This window comes from Lissotriton vulgaris, chromosome 11, assembly GCF_964263255.1.
Source record: "Lissotriton vulgaris chromosome 11, aLisVul1.2, whole genome shotgun sequence".
Taxonomy (NCBI): Eukaryota; Metazoa; Chordata; class Amphibia; order Caudata; family Salamandridae; genus Lissotriton; species Lissotriton vulgaris.
Window position 1 is genome coordinate 531,015,876 of NC_141699.1, and position 22,782 is coordinate 531,038,657.

At 43.3% G+C, this 22,782-nt stretch overlaps 1 protein-coding gene across 1 annotated transcript in view; it reads left to right on the forward strand.

Annotated features, from left to right (window-relative positions):
• Nucleotides 1–22,782, forward strand: part of LOC147683102 (disintegrin and metalloproteinase domain-containing protein 28-like) — a 3,314,421-nt gene that overhangs the window by 1,851,585 nt on the left and 1,440,054 nt on the right. The gene's annotated exons all lie outside the window — the stretch shown is intronic.

Genomic DNA, 22,782 nt, shown 5'->3' on the forward strand with positions numbered 1-22,782 from the left:
TTCGCGTGAGTTCGCGGCTTCCCAGTACAACTTCGCGCCCCGCGAATAAGTGCAAAATTGCAGAAATACGATCTTAGCAAAACTGAAACTACTTACCAGGTTCAAAAGTTCAGGCTCATCATTAGTAGCCATTTCCTGTAGTGCTTCCTGAGGGGCCCCTCCAGAGTTCAGTTGCCAGTTGCAACTATTATGTGACCCTGCTCTGAACCTCAGAATAGTTACACATATGCCACAAAGGTCCTGAATTACAGCTAAGGGAGACAAGCAGGAGCCAGGCTGAAGGTTCAAATCCATTAATCAGCCCCTAATTCATTATTGTCAGTTGGGGCAGGGCAGGTGTTGTAACTAATTTTGCAACAATGAAAGCACTTAGCAAGTGCAAAAGATCACTAATCAGGAAGCACTAAGGAAGCAGGTGCCAGCTAAAAAAATATTCTGTGACACATTAATCAGCCCCAAATTAATTCAGGTCACTTGAGGCAGGGAAGGTGTGCTTGCGTTGCCACAATAATGTACACTGACTGGACAACCAGAGGGTGCTGTGATGAAACAGAGGGTGGCATGGGTGGGCCAGAGGGTGGCATGAGTAGTCAGAGAGTGGCAGTGGTGACAGAGAGTGGCAGTGATGAAGAAGAGTGTCCCAAACAGGCTGGACACGTAGAAACAACAAGTTCGCGAAACTTGCGACCCGACAGGTAAGTTCGCAATTTGCGACATTGTACAAAACCCTCGCGAACTGTCAGAAACCCGCGCAAACACACAAAAAAAATCCGCAAATTCGCGAGAATTCGCGGATTTTGCGGATTGCGAGTTCGCAAATCCGCAAAATTCGCGAACGCAAGATTCGCAAAATTCGCCCATGCTTACTTGAATCCTCCTCTGAGGAGGGTCCATCAAGAAGGCCTGGTACTGGCTCGAAATGTACATTTAGGTCACCTCCCACCAAGTAAGGAAGCTCCCTGGGTTTTTGACTCAAGAACACGGAGAGTTCTTCAATCGTGTTCGACTCCCTTGTTGCTGGCACAGGTCTCGAATAAACGTTAACTATTACGAGTTTGTGAGAGTTAGGCCATTCTATCTAGAACGCGAGGATGTCATCTGAATCTACGTTTAGGGATTTAGCATTGCAACCCAGGTGGGTAGCCACCCAGGTTGCCAGCCCACCTGATGGTCTACCCTGACCCCCCCACTTTGCAGGTTTTGTAAAGACTGCAAAGCCCTGTCGAGTATGCTCCTCTCTTGCCCAGGTTTCTTGGAATAGTCATACGCTTCTAGAGTTGGTAAATGAGACCCATTCCTCACTTTCCAGCTTGCTGCCCAGGCCCGCCACATTCCACGAGATCAAATTCAGTGACAAAGGATAATTGAATGTTGTTTAAATTACACGTTTTAAAATGCCCCCCACAGATGACAGAATGAAACCCATACACTTTGACTTATGTGTCCTTCATCGCTCTTCACTACCACTGTGTTGTGTATGTCAACCCTGCAAAAATGGCCAAATATTGTGAACAAGGGAGCTTGACTCCCGAAACCTCATCTTGTAAAATAAAGTGAAGATTTTTTCCCTACCTTGGAGTGCTGGATGATTTCCTATTCATATGTTTTTGGGTGATCTAATATTCAATTTACATGTATGTATATATATATATATATTTATATATATTTATATATATATATATATATATATATATATATATATATATATATATATATATATATATATATATATATATATATATATTCACTGAAAAAACCATAGGTTATAGACCATATATAGTTAGGAATTCGCATTTACAAAACCTTATTTTACTCACACAAAACCATTGAAATTCCATATATAGTTAGTTGCACTAACTATATATCGCGCACCCGCAATCCACTGCTGATGATGTCACATATTACATCATTCATGACATGGTCAGTGACATCACTGATGACATCACTGATGACATCTCAAATGACATCACTGATGACATCTCAAATGACATCACTGATGACATCTCATTTGACATTACTGATCACATCACTGATGATATCATTCATGTGATAATACGATGAACCTCTTCAGACTCTAATATAACCTTAGATACAATCAGTGTAAACAGACACTCACAGACTGTCACTCATCCATGGAGTTACTCACGCACCTAGTCAGTCATGCAAAGAATCAATCACACCTCCATTTCCTCAACTATACAGTTATACAAACTTTACTTATTCAAACATATACTAACACATATTTACTCTCTTATACAATCCCTGATACAAGTTCACAATGATCCATACAGCCACTCACACATTCACTGGCTCTTATGCACAGTTATTTATATATGTCAACTCTCACATGTACTGTGTTTTACATATGTACTTACTTTGACATGTAGCACTGAGATATCCATTCACTCACCAATACACTCATGCACACAGTCAACCGCCCATACAGCTGTTTCCACATGCACTTTTGAAACCATACATCTAGTGAATCAACTGCTCACACATCTATGCACAGAGTCATACACCTCCCAGCCACCCACACACACACTCAGTCTCCCATACAAATACTTGGGCAACCAATCAATAACCCATATAGTTACTCATATAGCTACTTATCAACACATGCAACAGTTTACAGAACAACAGACATAATGATGCACAAATTAAGACAGTTTAGTCACTAACCCATGCACTCAGTGAGACACATTTAATCACTCACTCATACAGTCAGTCATGCACCTACTAAATCCTTCATCCAGACACTTATACATCCACTCATTCTTCAATATGTAAGACATATTTTAACTTTACAGAAACATACAGTCACTGGATGTTGTCATCAGTGATGTCATCAGTGATGTCACTGACCATGTCATGAATGATGTAATATGTGACATCATCAGCAGTGGATTGCGGGTGCGCGATATATAGTTAGTGCAACTAACTATATATGGAATTTCAATGGTTTTGTGTGAGTAAAATAAGGTTTTGTAAATGCGAATTCCTAACTATATATGGTCTATAACCTATGGTTTTTTCAGTGAATTTTCAAGGTTTTGTAAATGCTAATTCCTAACTATATATGGTCTATAACCTATGGTTTTTTCAGTGAATTTTCAAGGTTTTGTAAATGCTAATTCCTAACTATATATGGTCTATAACCTATGGTTTTTTCAGTGAATATATATATATATATACATACATATATAAACATATATCATCTGTATATCTATATAAATACAAACATAAATGCATGCATACATATACTTATATGCATACAGATGCATGTTATTTACATGAAAGTTGAAAAAACACTAATAAAAGCAAAGCTAAAAAGCCACCTCATTACAAACAGAATGGCTTTAACTTAAACGAGGGCGAGATCTATTGCATTTTCAATGCTTGTTTACTTTGGTTCCATCAAAAAGGCATTCAGATGTGTCACACATTTGCCATAAATTCTGAATGTTAGCACTCTAGTTGCACATTAGATCACTGTAGTAAAGCTACTGCTCACCAGGGACGTCTGCTGCTGGTATTCAAAGTGCATGTTTCAGTCTGCATGTCAGAATTTTTTTAATGAAATTGAAGAAGGTTTGAGAAGTCACTCAAAATGTGCCCTAATTTTTCTTTCTGCAGCACTAATCATAATTCATATGGCAAAATATACCCCCTCATTTTGTTCCTTTTTAAATTAAATGTTTTAAGAGTTACCACTTTATTCCCATCAAGATGGCTCCAGGTGTGCTATACCTTTGTAATAAGTAGGACTGTTAGCGCTCTAGTTGTTCTTTAGAACACTCTGGGACATTCTGTCATTGGGCTATACTTGGGCTACATCTGGGTGATATTTGGGCTACATTTGGGCTCTTTTGTCTCTGGTGGCCATTTTGGGAGACTGCATGTCAGAATGTTTTAATGAAATAGAAAAGGATTTGAGAAGTCACTCAAAATGTGCCCTAATTTTTCATTCTGCAGCACTAATCATACTTTCTATGGCAAAATATACCCCCTCATGTTGTTTCATTTTAAATTAAATGTTTTAAGAGTTACCACTTTATTCCAATCAAGATGGCTTCAGGTGTGCCATATCTTTGTAATAAGTAGGACTGTTAGCGCTCTAGTTGTTCTTTAGAACACTCTGGGACATTCTGTCATTGGGCTATACTTGGGCTACATCTGGGTGATATTTGGGCTACATTTGGGCTCTTTTGTCTCTGGTGGCCATTTTGGGAGACTGCATGTCAGAATGTTTTAATGAAATAGAAAAGGATTTGAGAAGTCACTCAAAATGTGCCCTAATTTTTCATTCTGCAGCACTAATCATACTTTCTATGGCAAAATATACCCCCTCATGTTGTTTCTTTTTAAATTAAATGTTTTAAGAGTTACCACTTTATTCCAATCAAGATGGCTTCAGGTTTGCCATACCTTTGTAATAAGTAGGACTGTTAGCGCTCTAGTTGTTCTTTAGAACACTCTAGGAGGCTGCAGTAGAACACAAAGGAATCAACTGACAGTCTCTGTCCTTGTTGGATGTACATGTTTTACTGAGAATGTCAGACTTCATTTTCACATGACTGAGAAAGATAATGTGAATTTACAGAAAATATGCTTTCAGTTTAGCTTATAGATCCCCTTCCAAACCACTGTGGGAAAATCATGAGATATTAGTTTTCTTTCAAACAATATTCATGATATCACAGCAGAAGGTTTTTTCACATGGTAAAATCACCTTAGAACCCACCACAATTCCTAAAACGAGTATGGTACCATCAACAAATGATTTATAATGTAACTAAAGTCCTAAAACCCCCTATTAACTACAATGCTTTTTAATGAGGTGCTATCATGTATATTGGTCCCAAGATGGCTGCCAACACTTCTTGGATGAAGTGCTGACAGCCAATCAGATCAGATGTGTGGTTAGGCTCCGCCCAGATATATATCTTTTTTTGAACCTAAATTACTCAAAATCCACTGGAGCACATATATTGAGACCTAGCAAAGGCACATCGGGCTAACAGTCCCTACAATTTTGCCAAGTTTCGTGCAAATCCATTCAGCCGTTCGAGCTAAAAGTGAGGCCAACCGCCCTATGGAAATTAACATGGGAAAAACGCGTTTTGGGACCCCCCTTTTTTCTCGGCCCCCCCTTGATGAAACACCCCCAAATTGTCAGGGGCTGCTCAGAAACAAAATGTTCCATTTTCCTGAAAATTTCAGCCAATTCCGTCCACAAACGCCAAAGTTATTAGACATAGAATTTTCAAAAATCCCATAGAGAAAAAATCCTAACTATATATACCTACTGGCGACCGCCAGTAGGTAATATATATATATATATATATATATATATATATATTTTCCTCACAAAGCAGTAAGAATTCCTTCGCTTCCAAATTAAGAGGCACACGCAGGGTGAAGATATAAAGCTAAAAATGCTTTATTAGGTGCTTTTGTTCCCTCTTCTCTCCTTCTCCAAAAAAAAATAAATATATAATATATTTATATATATATATATATATATATATATATATATATATATATATATATATATATATATATATATATATATATATATATATATATATATCCTACTGGCGGTCGCCAGTAGGTATATATAGTTAAGACCTAGTTACCATAGGAGATTCCGAACATTCTATTGGGAATAACTTTGGCGCCGATTGAGGGATCTGCCGGTAATTTTCCTTAAATTTGCCTTGCTGCGCTCCACTCCTTCCTGAAAGTTTCGTGGGGATTGGTCAAGCGGGGGACGAGAAAAAAGGTGGGTCCCAAAACATGTTTTCTCCATGTTAATTTCCATAGGGACATTCTGACAAGGCTACAGCTCAAACGGCTGAACGAATTATACCAGATTTGGCAAAATGGTAGGGACTGGTATGCAGCAGTGCCTTTTGTATGTTTGGTGTAAATCCCTCCAGTAGTTCTTGAGAAAATTGAATTTGAAATTTTTGAAATGGCATTTTCTATGGGACCTTTAGACACGGCTACAGCCCGAACGGCTGAACGGAATTACACCAAACTTGGCAAAATGGTAGGGACAGGTATGCAGTAGTCGCTTTTCTATATTTGGTGAAATCCCTCCAGTAGTTGTTGGATTTGAGTAAATTATATATCTATATGCGCTCAACATTCTATTGGGAATAACTTTGGCGCCGATGGAGGAATCTGTTTGTAACTTTCCAGAATTTTGGCCAGCTCCGCTCTGCTCCTTCCCTAAAAGTTTCGGGGGGATCCGTCAAGCGGGGGCCGAAAGGGGGGTCCCAAAATGTGTTTTCCCCATGTTAATTTCCATAGGGACCTTTACACACGGCTACAGCCCGAACGGCTGAATGGAAATACACTAAACTTGGCAAGATGGTAGGGCCTGGTATGCAGATGTGCCTTTGCTATGTTTGGTGAAAATCCCTCCAGTAGTTCTTGAGAAAATTGAATTTGAAATTTTTCAAATGGCATTTTCTATCGGACCTTCAGACACGGCTGCAGACCGAACGGCTGAACGGAAATTACACCAAACTTGGCAAAAAGGTAGGGACAGGTATGCAGTAGTGCCTTTTCTATATTTGGTTAAAATCCTCCCAGTAGTTGTTGAGAAAATTGAATTTGATCAAATTATATATCTGTATGCGCTCACCGTACACGCACCGTAAGCGTATGGTATGCCTACCGTACGCGCGCGTACCCTTACGTGCGCGAGCGAGTTTCTGATTGGCTAGCAGTCGACTGTCAACATTCCAAACTGTCCAAACCAGGAAGTGTTGGCCACCATCTTGTTTTAAAGGAGAACTGAGGCACAAGAGAGCCCAAAACAAGAGTGGAAAACACGAAAAGGGGGTAGGGTAGAGACCCCCCAACCCTCTAGCCCTTCTGAGGGGGTCCCAAAAGGAAAAAAATTGCGGGGTATGCACCGTACGTGTAGGGTATGCGTGCCATGCACGTACCCCGCAATTTAAAAAAATAAAAAACATTTTTTTGCACTTGGTAGTCCTTCTGGACCCCCTGAGAAGGGCTAGGGGATCAGGGGGTCTCAACCCTGCCCCATTTTCGCATTTTCCACTCTTGTTTTGTGCTCTCTTGTGCCTCACTTCTCCTGAGAAACAAGATGGCTGCTCACGTAGTTCCAGAAGGATAATAACATATATAAACGTTATCCGCTAATAAAATTATCATTTACAAAACCTTTGAAATGTATTGAAAAAAAATATAGGTTTCACGCATGATATAGTTAGGAATTAGCATTTAAAAAACCTTGAAAATTCACTGAAAAAACCATAGGTTTCAAGCCTTATATAGTTAGGAATTAGCATTCAAAAAAACTTGCAAATTCACTTAAAAAACCAAAGGTTTCAGGACTTATATAGTTAGGAATTATCATTTAAAAACCTTGCAAATTCACTTACAAAAACCATAGGTTTCAGGCCTTATATAGTTAGGAATTAGCATTTTAAAAACCTTGCAAATTCACTTAAAAAAACATAGGTTTCAGGCCTTATATAGTTAGGAATTAGCATTTAAAAAAACATTGAAATTGCTTCTACATAGTTAGTTGTACTAACTATATTTCGCGCACCCGCAATCCACTGCTAATGATGTCACATATTACATCATTCATGACATGGTCAGTGACATCACTGATTACATCACTGTTGACATCTCAAATGACATCACTGAAGACATCACTGATGACATCTCATTTGACATCACTGATCACATCACTGATGATATCATTCATGTGATAATACGATGCACCTCTTCACACTCTAATGTAACCTTTGATACACCCAGTGTTAAATACTGACTATCATTCTTGAAACCATTGACACACCAATACCAGTTACTACATACGCACTCACTGATTCCTAGGTCTACACACACATTCCCTCATTCACCCATAGAATCCCTCATACATACAGTCACTCATCAATACAATACTATCATATGCACTCATACACCTATACAGACACTCACACACTGCCACTCATCCATGGAGTTACTCACACACCTAGTCAGTCATGCAAAGAATCAATCACACTTCCATTTCCTCAACTATACAGTTATACACACAACACCTTATTTATTCAAACATATACCAACACATACTTACTCTCTTATACAATCACTGACACAAGTACACAATGATCCATATAGCCACTCGCACATTCACTGGCTCTCATGTATAGTCATTTATATATGCCAACTCTCACATGCACTGTGTTTTACATATGTACTTACTTGCACATGTAGCACTGAGATATCCATTCACTCACCAACACACCCATGCACACAGTCAACCGCCCATATAGCTGTATCCACATGCACTCTTGAACTGATACACCTAGTGGATTAACTGCTCACACATCTATGCACAGTCCCACACCTCCCAGCCACCCACACACACACTCAGTCTCCCTTTCAAATACTTGGGCAACCAATCAATAACCCATATAGCCACTCATATAGCAACTGATCAACACATGCAGCAGCTTACACAACAACAGACATATAATGCACACATTCAGGCAGTTTAGTCACTAACACATGCATTTAGTAAGACACATTTAATCACTCACTCATACAGTCAGTCACACACCTACTAAATCCTTCATCCAGACACTCATACATCCACTCATTATTCAATATGTAAAATATATTTAAACTTTACAGAAACACTCAGTCACTGGATGATGTCATCAGTGATGTCATCAGTGATGTCAAATGAGATGTCATCAGTGATGTCATCAGTGATGTCATTTGAGATGTCATCAGTGATGTCATCAGTGATGTCACTGACCATGTCATGAATTATGTAATATGTGACATCATCAGCAGTGGATTGTGGGTGCGCGACATATAGTAAGTACAACTAACTATATAGGAGCAATTTCAAAGGTTTTTTAAATGCTAATTCATAACTATATAAGGCCGGAAACCTATGTTTTTTTAAGTGAATATATATATAACTGGGTTGCAGTATTACTGGTTTGCATCCATATCGCTGGTGGTGCATGGATTGAGAACCCACCACTAGTGTCTCTTAACAACTCGACACACCTCCCAAACTTCATAAGTAAGTGAGCTAGCACGCTGTTAAAGCAAAGTTCCAACACACATTACATTAGCTAACGTAAAACCCAAACTAGGTTTTTTCTGCGAAGGCACATGCCAAGCGGTGGGGGAAGGAGAACCTTGCTATCAGATTTATTTCGATGAACACACAGACATCGGAACATTTTTCTGTGCTGTCATATTCTGGAAAGACTCTGAGTTTGGCATTTCAAAAGGTACAATGAAATAATACTGGGGGAATATTTGTATACAGTGCCTCCGCGTCAACCGTTAGTAGGAGGTTAATCTACTCAGTGTTATTCTCGTGATCTCCTGGATCAAGTTCAGTACGTCTTGTGTATCTAGTAGATAGGCAGGTGTCCCTTGGACGAGGGGTCCCTGGAAGTAGTCGCTGACCTGACCTAAGGGTTCCAGAAGTCATCCGATGCCTGAGAATATTGGGCAAACAGGAGGTGGGACAATGCCCTTGTGTATCTTCGGGAGAAGATAGAAGTATGGTATCCTGGAGTCGGTTTTCACCAAAAACGATGCCTCCTGAGCAGAGATCTAGCCTTTGATTCTAGTAATGCGCCTTTGATACTTGTGCTTTGTTTGTTCACTTACGCATTCTACCACAGCCCGATACAGAGCGGGTGCCTGCATGCACTAGCCTATGGAGCATCTGTTTATCTTCTTGTAGGTAAGAGCCTGCTTTCCGCTGTGCTGCTTTGAGTCACGATGTTACAGATGGCACTCATGATGTTTTAGCATGGCACTTGAATCCCTTCCCTCTCTGTGCCTACCAGCCGATGACTACTGTGAGCATTATTTTTTACCTATCTCTGCAAAGGTGATGCCCTGCTATTGGGCAATTTGCAGCACTGCATACGTCCTTGCCACTTCAATGGCATGACCTATAGCCAGTGCCCCACGCCGTCTGCAGCATTTATCAATGCAGGAGTAGTACCCTCAAATGCAGCAACTATATGTTATGACACAAGGACATTGCCCCACCTCCTGGTCGCCCCATAGCCTCAGGCATCGGATCGCTCCTGGAACACTTAAGTCAGTTCAGCGACTACTTCCTGCGACCCCTTGTCCAAGGGACACCTGCCTATCTATAGGACAAATGAGGGAGGTACTGAACTTGATCCAGTAGATCAACGCTTGAGGTGGAGGCACTGTATACGAATATTCCCCAAGACGCCACTATTGATGTTGTTGAAACCTTTCTACATGATGCCGACATGCCCACCAAAACACCTGTGGATTTCATCTTGAACTGCATCACCATCACCCTTAAAAACTACTTTATGTACAGGACCACTACCTACCATCAAGTACTGGGTACCTCTATGGGTAGTACATATGTGCCTACTCTGGCGGGGCTGTATATAGCACATTTTGAGTCATCCTACATTTTCACAGACACCAACCCATTCCAGGAGAACATTTTGACCTGAAAGAGGTGAATTGATGATATTTTCATCCTCTGGAAAGGCACAGAGGAGACCTGCCTTGCCTTCCATGGATGGATCAATGACTTAAACTCCTACTTGCAGTTTACCAGAACTCTATCCAACAAGGAGATCCCTTTCCTTGACCTGTTCGTAACCCTGGAAGGCGGCATCTACACACGAAGACCTACAAGAATGAAACCGACTGCAACAGCCTACTCTCATTCGACAGTCAAGACCTGATGGCCCTGAGAGAGAACCTTCCCTATGGGCAGTTCCTGATAATTTGGCCTAATTGCACCTCTACTACTGATTTTGAACAAACAAGCCACCACTCTTGTCTGTAATCTAAATGGTAGAAACTACCCTGCATACCTGTCAGAACCTACTGGAAACCAGGGTACGTCAACCTGACGATGTCATAACCTGTGTCACAACCTTCACCCCTTTGTCCAACAAATTCAAAAATATTACATGATGTAACTGGAAGAACCTAAACTAAGGTTCACTCAATCTAGAGTAGCCTAGATTTGCCTTCCAAAGGACCACCAGTCTGAGGGACAACCTACTCCACACACGACCATGCCCCAGCAAACATCCTACAGATAATACACTTTGGAACCTACCCACGGTGACAGGGCACTATCCACGTGGCCAGTGTAATGCATATGCCTTGGCAAAACATACCAAGAAACTACAACTAGGGGACATCAGCTGGGAGCAATGTTGCCACACAAATTGTAACCATAAGGACCGCATATATCTATCTAATCACATGCCCCTGTGATCTCATCTACATAGGGATGACCACCAGACCCATCAAGGTCAGGATAAGCAAGCATAAGAGCACCATTTGCTGTGCTGCACTGCTACAAAGATTTGCAATCACTTAATTGACATAGGGCACTTTTGTGATGCTATTCAGTGGACCGTTCTGTAATCCATTCCGACCTGGAATAACACCATGCTCCTGCGACGCGAACAACGCTGGGTCCATCGTCTCCAAACGAACATACGAGGCCTTGACAATGAAATACTATGGCCAGAATTATAAACCCATACCTGCCATGCCGTCTTTTTGATCATACTGATGACCCTGCGTTTACATGCACACTCTTGCATCTGTGGGTTGATGGATTTTAATTTCTTCTTGCATCCAAGCAGAACTCTTCCCCTTCTCTCTTTTCCCTGTCCCCCCGTTGCCACCCCCCCACTGCAGAGTAGTATTTCACAGCATTTCCTCCAATTAGGATGTCCCTTGTTGATCCTGACGGTCACATCTTTGAAACCCTGATATATACCCCTTCCTGCCTAGTGGTCACTTTTACTTACCCTGACCTACTAGGCCAAACACATTGTTTGACCCTTATCCTCTGGGCCTCATTTTCCCTTGTGTTACCCTATAAAATCCGCTCCTAGATGGCACTAGACTGATCTTCTTTACTCTACAAGATTCTCCCTTTAGTTTAACAGACCGCACATGGGTAGCACTCTTTCAAGATCCAAGACGCCCATGCTATCACTGTCCATAAGGCCAATACAAGATGGTTGTCACGCATGGACAGCAGGGCGTTCCCGTACAAACACTGCTTACGTGTCTCACTACACTGTGACTAGACACACCTGATAGGCACTTACTCCCGCTTCTCTGCCCACCAGCAACCCGGAAGCAGGACACTCCCAGATTGAGTGCCAGATACTTGTTATAGCACAAAGACGAAGTGGGCCACCAATATGCAGGCAGGCGTGCTGGTGGGTAGGTGATGCACAACGTTGCTCTCCTGGATAACTGTGAGTAAATGCCTCCGGGTTGCCATGACCCTTTCACACAAACAAGGCTTATAGACCAGTAAGTTCTTGTAATGCGCCTTTGATATTTGTGCTTTGTTTGTTCCCTTACCCATTCTACCACAGCCTGTTACAGAGCGGGTGCCTGCACACACTAGCCTATGGAGCATCTCTTTACCTTCTAGTAGGTAAGCGCCCACTTTCCACTGTGCTGCTTTGAGTCATGATTTAACAGATGGCATTTATGATGTTTTAGCATGGCACTTGAATCACTTGCCTCACTCTGCCTACCATCCTCATACATCCTTGCCACTTCCATGGCATGACTGATAGCCGGTGCGCCATACCGTCGGCGACATCTACCAATATGGGGATAGTGTCTTTACACCCAGTAACTATTATGTTTAAAATCTGTCTCTTTGCCAAATTCATGGTTTTTACTACAACTGATAATATGCCTGTCACATATAAGTAACTTGTGGAGGTCTACATTGATTCCTCCAGTGTCTCTCTCTTTCTCTAACTCTTAATTCCTAGGTTACAACAGGAGCAATACAGTTTTGCATGCTAGTAGCTCTCATCAGAAGCATTCCTTATGGTGAATTCTATAGGGCAAGGAGAACCTTAGAAGACTAAGATATGGTGAAAAGGAAATGAAATGTTGTTTTCTACAGAGAGGTTATCAGCTATAGGTGTTAGAAACAGCCTCAAAGTAAGCAAGAACATTGAGTAGAAAGAGGGTATTGTTTGAACCATCTAAAATAGCAGAAAAGAGAAAAAAACAGAGGAGGAAATTACGCACACATGTTTATAACAATTTTAACTGTAAACACAAGGAAGTAAGACAAATTTAAAAAAGCATTGGCACCTTATCAGGGGAGATACAATAATAGGACCCCATATAATGAAATATCCAGAGATAACATATAGGAAATCAAAATCATTGAAGGACCACATTGATAGGATTGTCTATCTGGAGGGTACAATATCACAAACTTGGCTCCAGCAGAAAGAAGGATTTAGAAAGTGTTTGAAGTGCAAAGCTTGTCAGCATAGGGAGATAATCTCCTCTTTTAAGATGTTTTTAACACAACTGAAAATTAGAGGTTATCAAACCTGCAAAACAAGCTTTGCAGTGAATATTTAAAAATGTACCTGTGATGAAGTGACTGTTGGCAGTGCCACACTGCCATCAGGATTAAGAGGATCTTGGAGCATAGAAGAGCCATAATCAATAAGGACCGGAGCTATCCTGTGGCTAGGCATTTTGAGAAGGAACATCAAAATGATTTGTCATTGCTGCATAGCACAGGTAACCAGAAAAAGAAGAGTTGGACACCGGAAAAAGGAGTTTAGAAAGTTAGAAACATACTACATCCTTGAACTGGACAGTAAAGAACCAAATGGGTTTAATGTGGATGAGGACTTGTTTTAAACTTTATTTATAATTTTCAGATAAACGTCAACAAGGTCGCAGCATCAACCTAGAACATTCATTTTATGGTAATCAAGTACATCAGTTAAACATTACATACATTGGTGTACTCAGAAAATGAATAGCTTAATTTACATTCAGTGGCACAGGTCCATAACATTGCCCTCCCTCCCCCCTCAGCTTTTAGTTGGCCAGGGCCACTGTCAAGTCCAAAACAGTCAAGTCCAAAACAGAAGAAGTGGGACAGATAACCCACATGGTCGGATTGCGGAACCACCACACCCAATGACCGCAATATGTACATGTTATACAGCAACCTGCTGTGCTATACTTCAGGCGATTCCCCCCTGAGAGATCCGCAATGAGGTATCCCGAGCATCGTCACTGCGATCCCGAAGGTATGAGATTAGTGGTCCCCAAATATCTTTGGGCCGGGGTGTAGTCTGCAGCAGCTTTGCATATGTTGTTAGTTGGTCTTTACTATAGATTAGATCTTGTATCCAGTCTTTGAATCTGGGAGCTCTCCCTCTACCCCACCTGTGAGCAACCCTCTACTTGGCCAGAAGCAGGGCAATTGCTGTGAATTTTCTGTGTGTCTTAGGGATGTGTGCTGTGTATCCCAGTAATGCAAGTAAGGGGGATAGAGGTTATGGTAGAGGAATCATTTCAGCTGGCGCCTCCAACACCTCCTGCCAATAAACCTGAACTTGAACACAGGACCACGCCAAATGCAGGAGGAAATCAGCTCCTCCTGATGGCAGCACTTACAACGGTCATCTTCCTGGAGTTTGTATTTGTGTAGCAGTGTGAGTGTGCAGTAAGTTCTATGCAAGATTTTAAAATGAATTATGCGTGGTCTGCTGCTAGCAGTGATTTCTGCAGTCTGCGCTCAACAATAATCCCATTGTGCATCTGTTAAGGGGGATTCCAGGTCCTGATCCCATGCACAGCGGACTCCTGACATCACCGTTGCTCTCTCCAGCAGAGCCGCACAGTATATGTAGGACATGGCGTGTGAAGGGCCTGACATCTTTAAAGTAGTGTGAAGGACCTCCAGGGGGTGGGCTCATGTGGGAAGCTTGGTGTATTGTCCTGTATTTCATGCCTGAGTCTAATCTTTAGGAACACCTCCAAGGGGGTAACTCTGTCACCTGTTAGTAGTTCTCTTTGGTCTTTAAACCTTCCCTCGAGGTACAGGTCACCACATGTCTGCAACTCCCTCTTACGCAGCATGTACTGACATGCCGCTTCCTGCATGACTGAGGCATGTGGGAGTTAAGTCAACAGCACTAGTGGAGAATAGAGCAGGGCCTTATATAGTGCCTTTGTCAAGCGTTCCCAAGGGCTATTAGTACAGGAGACTGTGTGGTGTGATACCTTCTCGCCTGGGACGTGCCCAACTAGTAAGGATGCTGCTGGGGTGGGGGACATGTAACCTTGCTCAGTAGAGAGATGTGGCATGAAGGGCGGCTGGTGAAGCCAGTATATGGTAATGTGAGCCTGGGCACTGAGGTAATAGAGTTTCATGTCCGAAGCTTCAAACCCCCCTCTAGAGAATGGCTGTGTCATAAGTTTCCAAATCAGTCTGGGTTGTTTCCCGCCCCAGGCCAGCCTGATGAGCAGTGAGAAAATTGTGTTAAAAAATGGTGCCCTGGGTGATATGGTATATTAAGGAATAAATACAGTATCTTGGGGAGGATATTCATTTTCATGAGGGCCACTCTGCCCACTAAGGAGAGCAGGAGGGTGATCCATGGGTCAATCCATGTGGTAGTAGTGTCTATCGCAGCCCCATATTTAGATCTAATAGTCTCTTCAGGGTTCCTAGTAATGATGAATCCCAGGTATTTGATTTTGTTGTCACACCAGGTTAGCCGGTAGTCAGGGGTAAATTGAGGAGTGTTGGGGTTGATTGGGAAGATCTCTAATTCAGTTTTATCCCAGATAGGTGACTGAACCTGATAAACTCCCTCAGAATGGTATTGAGACTTACGCTGTGGTCTTGGAGGTAAAGGATAATGTCATCCACATATAGGGATATGAGGATTTGCTGGGAGGGATAGATTATAGCGTATTCTCTGTAGTGCTGTCTAATTTTGGCTACTAAGGGCTCAATGCCTAGGGCGAAAAGCAGCGGGGCTAACGGGCATCGCTGGTGAGTGCCCCGCTTAATAGCCCGTTAATTTGGACCACCGTTTTCGGTTTAGAGTATATTAAATGAATCCAGGCTAAAAACGGCCATGGGAACCCCATTCTGCCCAGTATGGCCAGCATGTAATACCACTCAAGGGAGTCAAATGCGTTTGTGGCATCTAAAAAAATCCCCGCTATAGCACAGTCTGGGTCTATATCATGGAGGAGCACGTAAATGGTGCATAAATTGTGGGAGGTTGCCCTGCCCGGGATAATTCCCACCTGATCTGGTAGGACTAAACCCTCAATAAGCAGAGACAAGCGGTTGGCTATGACTTTAGCCAGTATCTTCGTATCACAGTTATTTAAGGATAAAGATTGGTAAGCCTCGCATTTATCCGCAGTCTTACTGGGTTTTGAGCAGGGAGATAATCAGAGCCTGCTGCATGGAAAGAGGGAGAACTCCAGAGTCTTGTGACTCCTCAAATACTTGCTTGAGGATGGGGATCAATTAGTCGCTATAACATTTATAAAACTCGGCTGGTAGGCCATCCAGTCCTGGAGCCTTGCTTGACCCTAGCCCCATGATTGCAGCTCGTATTTTGTCCTCCGCGGGAGTCGTTGATCTAGCTGAGGGCTGTGTCCTCTGGGGGAGGTCGACCTGTCGTGTGATAAAAGGCAGCGTAATATTCAGTAAAAATACCGAGTATTACTCTGGAGTCTGTGTGCCTCTGCCCCTTCTTGCCCACTACCTCCTAGACTTGGTGGGTAAATCTCGGGTTCCTACTAACCTTAACCAGCACCCCGCCAGGGCATTCGCCCTCTCCATAGTGTCTGGTAGTGTGATATTTCGCGTTCGGCTTCCTCCGAGTAATCCACTAGGAGCTCTTTGAGTCTGGCACATTGCAAATCATCAGGCATTATTGGAATGCACTCCTCAGTGCTTTTTATGTCGGATTCTACCCTGCACAGCATCCCTCTTATAGACCGCAGTAGCCCCAACTCTTAGCAATGCAGAGGCCCCTAATTGTAACTTTAAAGCTCTCCCAAACGCAGGCCACGGTAGGGACGTTGTCAATATTACATGAGAAAAAGTTTACTATTTCCTGATGCATTTCCTCTCTGAAGACACTATCTATATGCTATTGTAGTCATAAGTCCCCAGGACCGATAGGGAGATTCCTCTCTGTGAGGTTCCAGTTTCATAAGGACCGGAGACTGGTCTGAAAGGGTACGAGCTAAGTGTGTTGTCTCTCTGAGCCAGGGAATCAGACCAGCCAACGGTAGGCAGTAGTCTATGCGGGACCAGCTATTATGCACAGACGAGGAGAATGTGCTCTCAGTCAGTGAGGGATGTAGGGAGCGCCATTATGGCCGAGATGTGCTTTGTAGCCTGAGGATGAGATATCAGATGCGGCTGTGACCGGTCAAGCTCTGGCTCTAACACCAAGTTAAAGTCCCCCTCCATATAAGGAATGTGGAGCCTATTTCTAAAATGCATCCCCATAGCTGAGTAAAGTTGTGTGCATCATCAATGTTGGGTGCATAGCAACTGTTAAGATGAACGTGTGATTCGCTATTCTACCCCACATTACGCTGAATCTACCTTGGGGGTCTTGCATGGAGCCCAGTGAGCGGTAACCTAAGTTTCTTTTAATCAAAATGGCAGTGTCCCTTGCATATGTGGAGAAGATAGAGAAGCAGCTGTGCCCAGCCCACCTCCTGCCACATGTAGGCTATGTCCTGGGGGCCATGTCTTGTAGCATTGCTACCTGAACATGACGCCTATCGAGATAGTGTAGGACATTACACGTCAGGCTGCCAATGGTGGGGTTCTGAGTTGGTGTTATATTAGCTTCTAGACAATGGGTTGTGCACCGCTCCTTGATTTTTGTATTCGTTTTTAGACTGTGCTCTGGGGTATCACCTCCCTCCTGAGGTGTATATGATAGCTCCACTGGTCACACACCTGTTACATCAGAGGTGTATCACCCTAGGCACAAGCATCATATGCTGGATACCAGCTCTAATAAATGATATTGTTCATTCAGTGGTTCGATTAATCAAAGTTCTTCAATTCTTATATCCACATGTTAATTCACATTTAATTCTTGTTTGATCATGTTAGGCGTAAATATAAATCATTCCTCATTCCAATGTATTTCGGTGCATTCGGCACCTTCATCAGGGAACGCCTGAAAATTAAACAAATAACACACTTTGTAACTCTTAAGGTTCCATTCTATCTCACTGGATAACTTCTTTCGTTAATATGCAAATTAAATGCTATACTTTCTCTTCGGCATTTCTATGTATACTTCTTTAATATAAGAGATATGCATCCAGTGCGATACCCGCTATGTTTTTCACCTTCAGATTCTAATGGTCGGTTAGTGTATGATGCTACTAACTCATTCTCTGTGCGTGTTGCTAACCATTACGCGCTGACTGCTGCCCATACGGGCGTTCTATTGTTAAAGTATACGTTCGACTTGCCGTTAGTAAGTATCTGTGCCCAGTGTTCGCCTCTCACCTATCTTCCAGCTTTTAGAATTTCAGCTACGCGAAGCCCCTCCGCTCCGTTTGGCTTCAACGCTGTTAGTTCAAACGCGAGTCTCGCGCATGCGCACATTAAAAGGTGTCCCGGCTTTTTTTTAAAAAAAAGGCTGTTTAAGGCTAACTTGATCGACACGATGAGCACTATCACTAGTGACATGCTCAGCGGGCTCTATACATTCACTTGCGGCGCATCAATCTCGCAGGTCCTGCACTATAAAAACTATTAGATGTGATGCACGTCTACATTCATGGTATCATTGTGTGGCCAATTCTGTTTCTAAGATATTACTAAACAGTTACTGGAAAATTCACAATGTACAATAATCTATCAACATTACAAATAGCATGTAAATTCCATTATTTCATTTAATCCATTCGGCTTAAGGCTACACAAGTGATAGAACCTATGATTTTCCCTCTGTAAGAGGGTTTTTTTGTTCAAGGGTCCTTCCTTTTTAGGAACTATTTCCAACACGCAAGCCCTCAATTGGCTTACGTTATGCTTTTTGTCCATAAAATGTGCTGCCACTGTTGATTTTATTAGCCCTGTTCTTATGTTACTTTTGTGTTCGTTCAAACGAGTCTTAAGTTTCCGTTCTGTGTGGCCCATGTAACCATATCCACATGGGCATTTCAATAGATATACGTTGTTGGTTGTATCACATGTTGCATTGAGGTTTAAGGGAATTTTGTGACCTTTCATCGGGTGAGTGATACTAGCACCCTTCATGATGTTATGGCAATTACCACAATTTAAACATGGTACTGTTCCTTTGAATGTCTGTTTGTTTATCTTGTGTTTCGGAGTGTTCAATAATTCACCTATGTTTTTCCCTCTGGTAAATGCGAACAATGGTTCCTTCTGGAATATTCCTTTGAAGTCTGGTTCCAATTTAACCATTTGCCAGTTTTTACGGATAATTCTTTTGAAATTTGCACTTACGTTGGAATATTTACTTACACACGTAATTCTTTGTTCCTTGATTTTTGGTTTCGCTGTTAGCAACTCAGACCTTGTATTACTTTGGGTTCTTTCCCTTGATTCTTTGATTATTTTTTCCGGATATCCTTGGGACTCAAACCTTTTGGCCATTATGTCTAGCTGTTGTTGACAAATTTTTTCTTCAGATACCAGCCTTTTGACCCTAAGAAATTGGGAGTAGGGTAGATGTGTTTTCAATGATTGAGGATGGTGACTTTTATATTGAAAAAGATTGTTTATGTCTGTGGGTTTACGATATATGTTGGTGTTGAATTTTTTGCCTATTTTTGTGATCTCTACATCCAAAAATTGTATGACAGCTTTACTTATGTTCCATGTGAATCCAATTCTGTCATTTTTGGTATCCAGAATCTCCAACTTTTGTTTTAATGACTCTTCTGTGCCTTTCCATATCAGAAAAATATCATCTATGAACCTTACATACATGAGGAGGTTAGTAGCCCATTCATCATCGTGGTAGACATGTTGATCTTCGAATGCTGTCATGAACAAATTGGCATACGCCGGGGCGGCGCAATTTCCCATCGAAGTACCATTTAATTGAATAAACCATTTCTCCTTGTAACAAAAATAGCTGTTGAATAATGTAAACTGCATAAGTTCCATCAAGAAAACTTGTAAATCTTGGGGGTATGAACTCTGCAATAAGGCACTCTCTATGGCTTCCAGGCCTTCCTTGTGTGGTATCGACATGTGATAATGATGGATGACAGTGTAATGGCGACGGTTGACATAAAATCGTTGTATACTTTGACCGCAGTCAGAGGGGTGGTGGATCGCCTTGGATAGGTCTTCAGGAAGTCCTGAGTATGCTGTGGGCTGGTGAAGATGTGAGTCTTCCCTCGATGTTGGATGCGCAAGCAAGCCAGGAAGAGCATAGTGTACGGAATACCAGCCTGTTGAAGCTTCTTCTTCACTTAGATGAATTTCTTCCACACCTCCTGCACTGCCATGGTGAAGTCCAAATATAGTGCCACTTTCACACCCTCGTAGGTCAGATCTTCCTTCTCTCGCGCTAGTCTAAGTGGAGCATCCTGGTCCTTATAGCTTAAATGCACGCCCAGATGGGGCATGGTGGTGCACCAGGCGGTGGCCTCGTCATGAGCTATTTATGTGCCCACCCAACGATTAGGACTTTGGAAAAAGAGTCAGCCCCGAATAGACCCGTCAACAGTTTCTCAACATATTCCTCCATTCAGGCAGTAGCTGTGGACTCCGGTACTCCCACTATGCGCAGATTATTTCTGCTCGAGCGCGCCTCTATGACCTCATTTTTCACTGCTATGATTTGGAGAAGCTTGTCCATCCCTTGCATGTTTGGCGCTACTTGTTCAGTCAGTATCCTCGAGGATGGAGATGCATCTTTCAGGTTCAGAAATGCACCCATTATGTTTTTCCAGTTTCTGAGCTAGAAAATTCATGCGTATCGAGTCCATCTTGGTTTCTATGGAGGTTAGACTGTGAAGGATCGTTAAAATTATAGCTTTGAAGTCCTACTCTTTCATTGGTGTAGTGGAGGTTTGGTCGTCTTTTCGCTTCACCCCTTCATTCTCGCTAGGGGCCTGCTTCCGCGCTGAGAATGGTAGTTTCGCTCGGTTGCCTTCTGTGTGGCCCTTTCTGTTCCTCGCTCACTTGGTGTTTGTAATAAATTTTGGTCTCTCACAGCAGCAGTAAGGCTAGAAAAGGTAGAGTCCTACAGGTGGGAGCTGCTGGTTCACCCCCACTTGCTCAGCAAAGGCCCTGCAGCATTCCGGAGTTTTTCTCTGCACGTCAGTGCATGCCATTTTTCATCCTGAGGGTAGGACCTGTTTACCGTTGTCCACTTATGTATACAGTCCGCACTTCATATCCTGCAGGAGTAAAGTAAAACTTGCCTCCGCTTTTAGCCTGCTGAGCAGCTGTCTGCAGCTCAGCAGTTCTAGGAAGTGGTCAAGTTCTGCCTTGCAGTTCTCTGTAAGAGAAGAGCAGGCTCCTGTGTCAGTGCTTCCTTTCAGGCCTCAGTGCAGAGACATTACTTCATCCTCATGTCCAAGTGGCTGACAATCCCGTCCAGGCCCGTCCCAGAGGCAGCCCACAACAGAGCCCACAGAGCCTCAGCTGCCTCAATCACTGCACTCGGTGGGCGCTGCTTGTTTAGTGGCCGTCAGGAGCATTTATCACTGCTCGCCCGTAGGTAAGCCTCGCAGTCCAGCGGGACAACAGGATGATGTGCAGGCTTCCGAGTTGGAATTGGTGCGGTCAGTATTTTAGCTACCACGCTCCCGCAGGCCAGCCCCCACCCCGTCAGCAGACACGAGTCGCAAGTCCCCGCCAGCCCCCGCAGCCAGGGAGCAGAGGCCCGACATGGTGGTGCACTTTCACTCACCGACTAGGAGGTAGCTCAGCATCAGAGTCTCAGGCCGTTCCACAATGGTTCCAGCAGGCTCCAATGGGCCACGGCCGCAAAGAGCAGACCCCCCGAGGCTCCTCCACAGCTCCCCTCAGTGATGTCGGAGCCTGGGCAAACGAGGCGGCAGGTTGCAGGCAGCTGCAGACAGGATCAAATCACTAGCCTGCGGAATCCACAGCCTCACCCGCCCAGCTTCCAGGAGCCACTGCTGGGTTGTCCATCTCACTGCTCAACTACTATTTCAAAGGAACCAGAGAGACAGATGGGACGGTCAAGAGGTCACTACTACAGTGGAGCGGAAATTTACGATCTGTTTCAGACGCTCCCCAACACGGGGGAGGATGATGATTACGAGGCGGCGGTCGCAGCGCTCAACACGCATTCTGATCGACAGCTCAATCATGACTTTGATAAGTTCAAATTCAAGAGAGCATGGCAAACCGATGTCAGAGTCCGTCGATATGTTCTATGCGCGGCTGCGCCAGCTGGCCAGCACGTGCCTCTTCACCCAGCCGTGGGACAAAATCAGAGACCAGATCATCCTCAGATGTCGCCCAGAGCCATTAAGGAAACTCATCCTCAGGCAACCGGGAATCTCGTTGGACGAGATCCTGATCCTGGCCCGGTCCCACGAATTATTGGATGTCAGAGCGGAGGAGATGGAGGCAGCCCTACAAACCCCAGTGGCCGCTCCGTCATCAGCAAGGCTCTTGCCGGTCAAGGAAGAAAAGGTGGACGCCATCCAGAGAAGACCTCAGCCGACACGTCAAGCATTCCAGGCCTGCACCGGAGAACCAGTGTGGGTATTGTGGGGAGGATCACCCTGGGGCGGCCACGTGCGGGGCGAAGGGGAAGACGTGTTCCCACTGTAATGCATATGCCTTGGCAAAACATACCAAGAAACTACAACTAGGGGACATCAGCTGGGAGCAATGTTGCCACACAAATTGTA